The sequence below is a fragment of the Centruroides vittatus genome, unplaced genomic scaffold (genome assembly GCF_030686945.1).
Source record: "Centruroides vittatus isolate TY-2023 unplaced genomic scaffold, ASM3068694v2 contig_519, whole genome shotgun sequence".
NCBI classification, from domain to species: Eukaryota; Metazoa; Arthropoda; class Arachnida; order Scorpiones; family Buthidae; genus Centruroides; species Centruroides vittatus.
In genome coordinates this window covers 133,532-145,972 of record NW_027122304.1, presented here as the reverse complement: position 1 = coordinate 145,972, position 12,441 = coordinate 133,532, and positions in this window count along the sequence as shown.

Sequence of the window (12,441 nt, the reverse complement as noted above, 5' to 3'; positions counted from 1 at the left end):
CGAAATATTCTACTAATTTGTTGACGAATATTCCCGAAATTTCTCTTGTAATAAATCTCACGAATACGTTAAAAATATTCGGAAACGTTGACTAAATGATGAGTTTCGTTTTTAAAATTAATAGAAATTTAATAACCGCCATTAATGCATAAAAATTTTCTTTGAAATACCAAAATTTATCTTTTCCATTAGGGAAATATCCCTGAACATACAAATCCGTCCAGGATGTTGTTATAGATTATAAATTTTAGAAATAATAAACCCTACCGAGAAAAGATACGTATTTTATTTTCTTTGTTACGTTATTTAAATTACAAATTACGTGTTTATAACGTAAAATAAACAGAATTACATCCGCTCACGTGCTCGGAATGGCAATCGTTTATTGGCTGTATTTAAATATGTTAGGTGACGTATGAGAAATGAACCTCACCCTCTGTTCGGCATGAAAGTAAAGAAGGTCGACGAGTTTCAATGAAACTATTGAAAAGTGAAGAAAAAAAAATCAGTAACAGGATGTTAAAATGCTAAAGCTAGTTTTTACTTGTAACTATTTTTTCTCTTTTCTGGAATTTATGGTATTCTGACCGAGTTTGTGGGGGGGGATTTAATTTGACCTTTAAGAGTGATGCCTGCAGCTTTAGGCACATCGTAATAAATAAAATGGACTTTGAATTGATTTATCTTCACATATGGCCATATTTTTAGACACAATTCAAAACTTGGCGCATGTTTCACGTATAGTTTCATGCATTACTCCACAGCTTGCACCTTGTCAGTGTCTATGTAAACAACTCCCTTCTATTCACATCGTGCATCCGGAACGAAAGTGTGAGTCAGAATAAGTTCCTACAAAGGGCCTCCACCTCATAAGTATAACCAGAGATTTATTTTTGACATTTAAGGCCTCTCGTTTACGTCATGAGATTTAAATTAGAAACTCGGTGTTACGTCATTTAAGGCATTTGTTCTATGCATTACTCGGCGAGGCTTTGATGTTTACCCTCCAGTGTTATTGAGCTATAGTTAGATAAGATACCCAACTGTGCCAATTGTGCCTCCTATTGTTAATCAACTTACGCTTGTGTTCTCTCCTATTGTTGAAAGCTTACACGTGTGTACGTAATTAACTTCGTAACACTGCCATATGGTAAGATCTACAGGCTTTATTACACATAGTAGCATCATCACACTGTACTTTTTTAGTGTTCAATACGAGAAAATAAAATTATAAATATTTTTTCTTCTGTAGAACCCCCCATGGAGGAAAAAACAAAAAAATTCTATCAAAGAATGATAATTTTAAAGAAAACTATCACCTCTTCCCTTATAAATACTCGATTTTTCTTGAAATTTCACCTCGATTATCACCTCTTCTTTAATTAATATAAATAAAATGCTATTTCTGAATTAAATTAAACACAAATTATTTAATCTCTAAAAAAAGAAAAAACTTTAGGGAAATTTCTCGTTAAATTTCTTTTATGCTGCTTCTAAACATTTGTGGTTAAGATTGATTTTCGAGGAAGTTATTCGCTACACGAGCTCACTAATTACAGGTTTAGGATTGTTGAAAGGATTAAGAAATCCAAAAATTCGTACCACCCGCTGTAAAACACGTGACGTGTATCATCCTTACACCGAACACGTCTTTTACGTGATTTGTTGTGTTAAGGAGACGATACAAATCGTGAAAGACATACGCGAGGTCTTAAAAAACGAAACCGGAAGTGATTGGATCAAGAATTCCTGTATAAAAACCCTATGAGTTTAACTCGTCACATATGTCCACTACGACCTACACTCATAAACACAATAAAAAACAAAAAAAGAAAGGAAGCAAGTGCTGGGAACGGAGTAAAGCCTTGAAACGTGAAGAATAGCTTGGCTTGATTACTAAATATTCCATAAATTCTATCAGAAAACGCCCTACGAAAGCTTCCTTAAGAGGAAAAAGCTCCAAATTCGATCATAAAATTCCTACAAGAACAATATTTTAAATTAAAAAAGTTCTCCAATTCGAAAGGAAATTTCCTACAAAAATCCCTTAAATAAGAAGTTTCCAAATCCTTTAATAATTTTCTAAATATAGAATAAACATCCCTAATCTGAAAAGTTCTCCAAATTTTACAGAAAATTCCTTACAAAAATCCCCCAAATAAAAAACATTCCCATATTGTAAAGAAAATTCCCTAGGACAATAAAAAAATCCCCGCATCTTAGAGATAATTCCCTAAACTAAAATCCCTTAATTCTGAAAAATCCCCAATTTTTTTTCTCTGTTTCACACGTAAACTTATCGACATCACGAAAATTCTCGTTACACTTATCAAGGTTAAACACGCGCATTTTCTAGAAACTAGGAGAAGTAGAGCATTAGGAAATGGCATAAATTATCCTTGTCTTAAAGTTTCGATCCCATGGCTTAGCGATAAAGATAGAGGAGAAATATTGTGTTACGTATCGCCTTTAGATCGATCCTTTTGTTAACAACCTGGTCACGTGACCTCGTCCACGTTACGGATGAGAGAGCGCGTAGAGAGAAAGTTTTGTATCTAACGGTTCCTCCTCTCATTATTTTTCTATTATGCCTCTTGGTCGTTGGCCTCTCGTATTGATATGCCTTTCTATTAATATACACTTGTACCGATTACCGGCACTTTCTGCAGTGTTCCTTTTTTTTAAATGAGTGTTTCTAGGCCACCGAGCGTGACAAAAAAATGCAAATTTGTTTACATCTTTCGAATGTCTATAAACTGGTTTGCTCTCATTCGTGTACGTGCTTTTTGTTTCGCCATTACTCGTTCTAGCTGTGAAGCAATTCCCTTCTCAGATGAGCCCCTTAAGACGAATTGAGGCTTGAAAAATAAATTATCAATACTTACAGGCGTTTGTAAATGAGGGCCTATCTGTCACCGCAAACTTTAAGGCCCAATTTATGCAGTTCTGTCTACATTGCCCTCTTTGGAGGTCTAGAAAAAGTTAATTATCCACACGGCGAAGAAGCCAAAGCTATAAGGGGCCTTAATATGTTTGGCCCTATTGTAAAGTTTGCTGGAGTGAGTCATATTGGCAAATTTCTCTCCTAATATAGAGCCTCACGCATTCTTCCTCATACGCGTAATTGTGGAAGATTGATAGGGCCTCTGCTTAAACAACAGAATAGTGAACCCAACTGTTCCCTCTCACGAAAAGTTATAATGAGGGTATTTTATCACTTTCATCTAAACGACGAATTTCCAAAAAAAATTATGTTGCTCTACAATAAAAATAAATTGTACAGCCCAACAACCGGAAGTTCTTACATCATTCCCATTGTTAAAAGAGGAAGTGATGCATGCAGCCAAATTCCACGATTTCTCACAACTCCCCCTTCTTCATTCATTCAATCATCGATTGAACCTTCGATCGACACTCCCAATAGGGACTAATACAAAAATCGATATATGACACTAGCAAGCATTAATTTTTGGATACAAAACTGCCCTCGAGGACGTCACGAAACAATGCGTGAGAGGTGGAAGATATCACAGGAATAAAAAAAAACCCCGTTAACACAGAAAAAAATTAACATTGTTTCCAATCTAGTTCCCTTTACAACTTCCAAGAATATCAAGCATTCAGAAAATAATCTGGTTAGAAGATCGTGAGTCACGTATACTTGTTTACCACCCTCCCACTGGAATTAATTTCCCTACACACATTCGAGTTTGCTCGATAACTGTATGTGTGCGCGAGCGCGTGTAGGGGGGAGGGCGATAGCACACGTCACACAACACGATAAGACAGTACAGAACGACCTTGAGCTTCAGGTCAATTATAGCCCGTTCGAGCAATTTTATCGCTTAGATAAGCCGAAATTGACTTATTAATGTGTTTCGTAACACCGGGACAGGGGTTCGAATGCGATTTTTTGAAAGCCTTCTACGGTGTCACGTGTTGCAGAAACGCCCAACGCATGCAGAAGGGTGTAGCTCATCCCCGATCACGGTTTACGACCCCACCTAGCGGGTGTTTTCGGAGAAAAATCTCAAATTTCGGGGGTGAAGATGCTACACGTCTTTTTCTTTTTTCCTGCCAATCTAACAGGCGAACACACAGTAAACATGCCAATACCAAAAACCGGTCAAAGTATGTTGCCACACTGGCGAGGTCTTAAGATTATGACCTTGTCTACTTGCTCTTGCCACACAGACGATGCTGTCTGCTCCATTCTCATGACGTAGGCGTGGAGTGTAAAGGGTTACATGCAGCTGAGTAACCATCTTTAACACCCTTCCACCCATTGCAACGTTTATATTTCAAAAACACACTGTCTAGTCTCGGGTATGCAAACTACACACAAAATTAGGATATTTTATTTATTTTTAAGCAGCTGCAGACTTTTTTTTTTTAAACTAGATGTCACGTTCTGTTAGACTGATGCACTCGGTTGCATCTAACAGCGCGTGAATCCAGCAATATGCATGCACAAACTGTCATCTATGCCCGATTAAGCTTGAACTATCTTAATTAATATCTAACGAATTAAGCTGACTTAACGAACGAAACTTACAATTTTTTTTGCTTTTTTTTTAATTTAAAAAAAATAAAAATAAATTAGCGATCGTTAATTTTGTAAACGAGTTAATTCGCGTTAACAATTCTTAAAGTTTTAATTAAAATTTTACTGTGTTTACGTGTAAAAAAAAAAACAAAAAGGAATTGTCATTTTCCCCACTTCTTTTAAACGTTAAAAATTAACTATTGTGTTTTTTTTTAAATAATCAATCAATTCTCGTTTCGTTTTGTATTTTTAAAAATAAATTAAATCAGATTCCTGCTCATTTGCATTTTTTAAAAAAAGAAATGAGTTTTTAATTGTTAAGAAAAACTGTCAATTTCTAAAAAAACACGTGTTAATAAAAGAAGTTCATACAATTAGAGATTGATTTTTTAATAGTTTTATTAACACGTGTTTTAGAAATTGACAGTTTTTCTTAACAATTAAAAACTGATTTTTTAATACTTATTAAATTGTAAACAAAAATTGTCAATTTCCACAAACACGTGTTAATAAGTTTAAGAATAATTAATTTCATGAATAGAAATGCTTCTAAACATAACAAAATAGTTTCTTAATTAAAAAATACAAGAAAATTAATAAAAATAATAATCTAAAAAAAAGCAAATTTTATAAAAAATATTCTATTTATAAATAATTTTTTAAACAAACATTTATTCTCTTTTATTGTTATTATTTCCACCCAAAAATCTAAATTTTAAATGTAATTACCGACTTAACAGAAACTAAAAGAAAAATCAATTATGAAAAGTTCAGCTTTTCATAAAAAATTTGACTTTTTTGGAATAATACGTTCGAAAAAAAGCCACTAAACATATTTCAGAGGCCTTTAAACCCGCCAGATCCTTGTTATAATCAATACATTCGATATTTAGTCTCTGAGATCATCTTTAAAAATAAAAATACAGTGTTTTTTTGGAAGAATTTATCGGTTAAACAACAGTACAAGGACACTTAAATTGTATTTTTAGATTCAGAAATTTTGTAAGCTTTAATTATATAAGTATTTTTTTTTTTTTTATCAGATAACTGTCAGTGACATTTGTAGTTTTGTCATTGGGAATTCTCCTTCCTGTTGAATAAGATTAAAAGAATTTTTTTTTATCTCGTCCTGTTTCGGGGCCTCACGCGGGTCAAAGGTCAAACGTATATCGACCTTGGTCCAGAAGATGCCTTCTGCATTTAGTAACACGATAACACGCAGCCAACGTCTAGAAGCATTAATAACGGTTTTTGGTTAAGCTCCATGCAGTTCTGGTTTTGCTTTTTTTCTTTCGAATTCCTGTTTTTTTTTGGAACCTGTTTGGAAGGTTTCCAATCATCTAAAAAAATCTGTTGTTATGTATGGGAATTAACTGGCGATAAAACTATCGACACGGTACTTTCACGTGCTTAACTGGTGCAGACGGGATGCCTTTATTCAGCACAACTGTTTTGCAATCTAAAAAATTTGCTTATTCCAAGAAATCGCAATTTTCTTACCATCTTAAATGGTTAATTGCTTTATTAAATATTAAAAAAAAATTATTTTATTATATTTAAATAGCCTTTTCTTAACTAAAAATAGTTTTAAAATTTGTATTTTTTTAAAAAAAAAGTCATTTCTTAGAATTACACTGTTTTTTTTTAAAATTTTTACACTGAAACTGACAAAATTTAATTGTAGTTGTAATTTTAAGAAAAATACAATTCTTTTCGATTTCTTTCTCATTGTTGCATTTTTTAAAAAATTCAATTGTTAAATTGACAAGTTTTGTTTAAATTTTAATTGTCAGTTTCATTCATTTTTTGTTAATTTCATTGGGAAAATCTACAATTAATGTAAATTTTATTAAATTGAATTTTTATGAAAATTCATTGAGGTTTCTTTAAATTACTGTAACACAGTTTAAAAATTACAAAAAAAACTAAATATATTAAAAATTAAGTATATAAAGTGACATTTTATGCCGTTTATTTACTTTAAAAATATTTTGTTTTAAGAGTGATTATAAAAACTCAAATGCATTTTTGTACAATTGCATAAATCAAATAAATGCATGAAGCAGTTTCACATACTGAAAATACAGTTAAATAAATGCATTTTTTGGTGTGTGGAACTGCTTAAAAAATGCAATCAAATAATTGCAATTATTTGATTGCATTTTTTATTTACAAATTCACGTATGTATTTATTCTTAACTAACATGTTTCTGTATTGCCATACAAGCAAGTCTTTGAAAAACCATGCGTGCACAGAACTAAACAAATATTTTCGGGATATTGCAGTCTTTTATTGACATAAAAATGAAATTCGAATGGGTTATTCTATAGCCCAAATGGTATATTTTTCCGAAAAGTGTTTACGGTACGTGCACATATGGCATTTTGAACTGCTTGAAAAGATTTGATTACCATAAATTTATGCAGTGCAAGTTGAAATGAGTGAAAAAAATTGAATGGAAAGTTTGCTTAAAGAACCAGTGACACGGTTACAATTGATCAAAATTTTATTTAAAGTAGACCAAATTATTCTCAATCACAAATCAATTTAAATAAAACCGAGGTTTACATTTGGTATACTGTATATGTATATATATTTGTATACTAATATATATATTTTGATTTCTATAAAGAACATAATTACAAATAAATAACACCATTTTCTTTCAATATCACAACATTTAGGATTTCTCTAACTCTTGACTTTTTCACAATCGACGGCTACGGGAGAAATCAATTTACAAGTGCGTAATTTCCAATTTTTTTCTTTTAAGCTTGCGCATTTTTACTGTCTTACAAGTAAATTATCACATAAACAAATATTCACAGGAAAAATCACATAGGAGATGCTAAAAAAAAGTCTCTTATTTTTGTTATTTCTTGCATGTCGACAGCAACAGCATTTGGAATTGAACGTGTACAAAAAAAACATCAAAAACCGTATATAATTATTTTTACATTTATTGAAAACAGCACCCAGATTTTTAAAATTATATTTGGTATCGACTATCAATTACAGTTGCCGCAGGGGTAGAAAGAGCCACTGTTCGAAATTATTTGGAGTTTTGGATAAGTGGCCAAAAAACAACTAGGGTAATTGCAGCCGAGAATCAATTACCGTGGCCAAAAGTCAACCGAGACAACTGTAGCTACAAATCAATCACTTTGGCCAAAAATTAATAAGGTTTAGTGTGGCCAAGAATCGATTACCACAACCAAGAGTTGTCTGCATTACCCCGGTCAGGAACTGATTATAGTGGTCAAAAATCGACCAGGTTACGCAACTAAAAATCGATCATCGCGACCAAACGATCGACCAGATTATTAAGATCGAGAATTAACTGAACCATAATAGTCGAGAGTCGATTTTCACTCGACCGACATTCAATTTCCCCACGTTGCAGCAAATATAATTGCACAAAATAACTAAGCATTTAGCCTAGAAGTAAGTTAACTCGCCTCTTTGTTTCAATTACTCCAACTTAGATTAAATTAATTTAATTTAAAAAATGTCAAAAATAAAATGTTAACTTTATTACATAACATGAAAGAAAACTTGAAAAATTATTTCTAGGCCAAATCATATAAAATAACAATTATATTATTCTGATGAAGAGAAACATACTAGGAACTGATAAAGAAACTTAATTCTTTATAAAAAAAAAATTAAACAAAAATACAAAAAAAAAAAAAATTAAACACAACTGGAATGTCTCGTTAATCTGTATCTATCCATTAATCTATATAATCCTCAATAGCAATAAGAAAAATTTAAGTACAGACATTAAAGCTCGAAAACAAACTTGACTTTCACAATTCCTTCATAAACTCTGGACTTTCTGCAAACAAGACAATGTATTACATATATTTTAACTTACAAAAGATAGATTTTTTTTTATACTATATTTGACAGTAGAGAGATCGAACTTTTACTATTTTATGCAATTTCTGTAAATAGAATCGAATTAGAATAATCTTTTTTGGTTCTTAGTTTTCGATTGTTTGATGATAAAACAATATTGGGAAAAATAATAATTAAATGTCTCCTATTACGTAGAGATCATATCAGAATAAATCACATTTTTCGATTTGTGTTTTTGTATTTAAGTCTTCGGTACGTCCGAAGGCAACGTCGACTTCCAATGCCACGATTACAATCTGTAACGTAATTTGAAACGTACCGCTTTCTTCTAATGCTACTACGTTTGTTAGTGAGAACTTCTCAGCTGGTCTGAACTTGCTGTTTGTGGACGCATGCTCACCAGATTGCTAGTCTGAAATGGAAGAAAGAAATCCTTAATAATTTTTTAATTCACATTTATAACTTATTTCATTTAAATATATTTTATTGAATAAACTAAATATATCATTATTGCCAGGAAACATATGTTCAACAGATGTACAGAAAAGTTAATAGATGACTGCTCGTGTTAGCTCGCAATAAAATATATTTGATTTTGATATTAAATGCAAAATTATATACAATAAACTTTATAATTTCTGCATTTTAACCTAACAATTTTAATGTTTCTGTATTAACAAATTTATACTGAAGAGGGAGGGGTGTCATTTATGTAGTTTATTTGGATTTTTGAGAAAATTCAATAGGCGATTCATATGACTTTACTCAATTTTTTGGATATATAAAGTGGCCCAAAAGTCTGTTAACTGATATATATCTTGTTTGACTTTTGGGCCATCCTGTATTATGCTAAGATAGCTGAATATAAAAATAGTTTATGTAGGTGTGCAAAAGAAAAACAAGTGCTTTAATATGGTGAAATTTCTATAAAGTGATTATTACAGCCCTTTATGTCAAAATTCTTGATTTTTGTCAAACGCAATCTATCTTCTGTTCACTTATTTTTCAATACTTAACGAATAGGTAAATCTGGAGGATAGATACACCCTTACACTTCGTTTGTGTTGATGTGACAAAACTGGCAAGAACATGCTTACATTTTATTTCTTTTGCTTTGTCTTGAAATGAACTCTTGCCTCATTTTCCGACATTTTACACACAATTTTCCGTGACTTTTGCCTCCCACACTCATTTACATGCTTAATAATAATACAATTTTTGTTTGTTTCAAGCAATTTCTATTATAACCATGTTAGGAAACAATTTCATCTGGCAATTACCTATTCTATTATGACATAATTATTATATTTAACATATAACTAATCTGTGGTTGTATGCCTCACACTTTGATAAAATGTATACCAACAAACTTCTAAGCAACTAGATCATTCAAATTTATGTTTTATGCCTTAAATATATATGTTACAATCACAAACGAAACTCATATAATATTTATAGTTAATGTAGTATAGTATACATAACTTTGAGTAGATGAAAGATACAAAGTTTGGTATCAAAAGTGAAAATCTCAAGAATGTATTAGAAAATAAAGAGCCAAATCAAGAAAAAAAAAATGGTAGTAATCTAGAAAACAATATAATTTAAGTTATTAACAAATATATTTTAATATTTGTTAAGTTGCAACAAACTTTGTTAAAGATTAGTGGAATAAAGTACTATAAATTACACTTGATAATACAGATATTTAAATACACATTCCTCTGTAACTCTTAAAGTGTAAAACTAAATTTTGGGAAGATAAAACCGTATCAATACTTGATAAAATATTTAATATATTTTAAAGTGATTTTTAGTGGTGATGTGAGCATTCCTAGTTACATTTGTGTCTTATCAACAGCATGTAAACAATAAACTAAGATAATTTAATCTGAATTTATTTTAGATAAGATAGCATTTTAGCAACGGAAAGCAAAACAGAATAAAATTTACCATCAACAAAATACAAAACTGATCTTATAGAAAGATAGAAATAATTCATTTAGAATTTATCAAAAGTTATACAACTGATATTATTGTGCAGAACAAGCTACTTCTTTATAAACATAACTAATTGTAAAATATTACCATTTAATAATTAATAAATTAATCAAATGATATTGCCAGCTTCATCAGACTAACTTGGTTAAATAAATACATAGTTATAAAGTAATTTGAACTAAAGACAGACAATTGAGTAACCTACCTTTAATCCAAATTACTTTATATCTATACACTTAATCAGCCAAGTTATGGCTAAATAAATCTGGAATTATTACTTGAATAGTTCATAATTCAGGCTTAATTAATGTCTCATTATTTTTGATGAATCAATGCAGTTTGTTTCATACTTAGGATTCACCTTTACAAAACCTGATGGTGACAGATGTAAACAATTTACATCTGAGATAAGTCAATAGGCTAGTGATTCAACTACTTATCTTACTTAAATCAACAAACATTATAACATGTTTACATTCCTTCTTTCACATGCTACAGTATTAAATATTCTCCAACAAGGCAGCATAATTTGATTATAATCAGAGATCTTTAATCTTAGCTTACCATAAACTTTTCCTATTGAACCTTTCTATCTACTATGATATAGAATCCAAAGTTCTGAGATTGTATCCACACAGGAACATATGTACATACCACACTTGTGATTCTTGATCTATGTTAAGACACAAATCCCCTGCATGGGGAAGGGGTTTCATCCAAATGGGTCATGTAATCACTGTGTTACATATAGGTATTATCAGCAAAATGTAGAGTGCTTGGCATAATCCAGACCTTATCCCCCTGGATTTTGAGCCTCTGGGGACACTTCCAGAAAATTTGCTGTATAAGAAACTGCAATATCATAAGTAAAATTTTGCTTAAACCTTTTCCACAGCATGGTAACTTTTCAGACACCGTGCACCTTGACATATGTGCTAACTGGAATATCCAAGTCATTCCTGTAATAAATGGAGGTTGCCTCCGAGAAGGACATGGGAAAACTGGTCCATAATTAGATGTTAAGACACTTGAATAAAATCTGAAAAACTAGGTGACTCGCCTATTGCTGAGGTGTGAACCTGTGACCAGTTTTCAGTGATGTTATCCATTCGGCTACTAATAGCTCTTAATCAAACTGAAACATGTAATTATATGCAACAAAATTGTTCCTACTGTTGAAAAACAGTGTTACATTTATAAATAAATTGTATTATAAAGTTAATCAGTTACAAAGTTTTGTAACTGATTAACTTTATAATTGTTTACCCTCATTGAACACAATGAAACTTTTCAGAACACTGACATTAAGCATAATAGTACTACAGCCAACAATTTAAAACTGTTGTCAACGTCACCCAGTGTGCAATAAACCTGTATTAAGATGAGATGCACACAGCATTCCAATTTCAAGCATGCAATAGGTGGAGTAAACAAGAAAATTAAAAGTTTGCAGTCTACAGTCATTTGTTCTGATATCAAAAGCACACTAAAATTACAATATCTTATAAATAAAAATAATCTAAATAAACAAAAACCTATGCTTACCTTTCCATCTGAATTAAGCGTGGTCATTGAACTAGCTCGTTTCATTCTTTAAAAAAAATTTTAAACAGTTTAATTTTAGCAGAATATATAGATACAAACATATATATATATTTTTTCTATATATATATATAAAAACATATAAAGAAAATAAAGACAACTTGAAATTTTTCGGTCTTAACCTTGCTGCGAGTTCTTGCATTCGCTCGTAAAACGCCTGGTCTCCATCTCCTCTTCCCTTTAATTTGTGCACCAGCTTGGCGCTGCTGTGACGTATGGACGCTCTTAACTTACTGAAGGAATTGCTCCTCTTCAACTTTCCATTACAACTCTGCTAAACAGATACGAGGGGAAAAACGTGAGAGAACTTTTGCTCGGTATCGACGTTTAATTATATATTTTTGTCTTGTATTTTTTTTAATAAGAAACCACAATAATTTTAAATAAATCTTAAGTGCTTTTATCAATAAATCTTTCTCAATAAATAAAATGT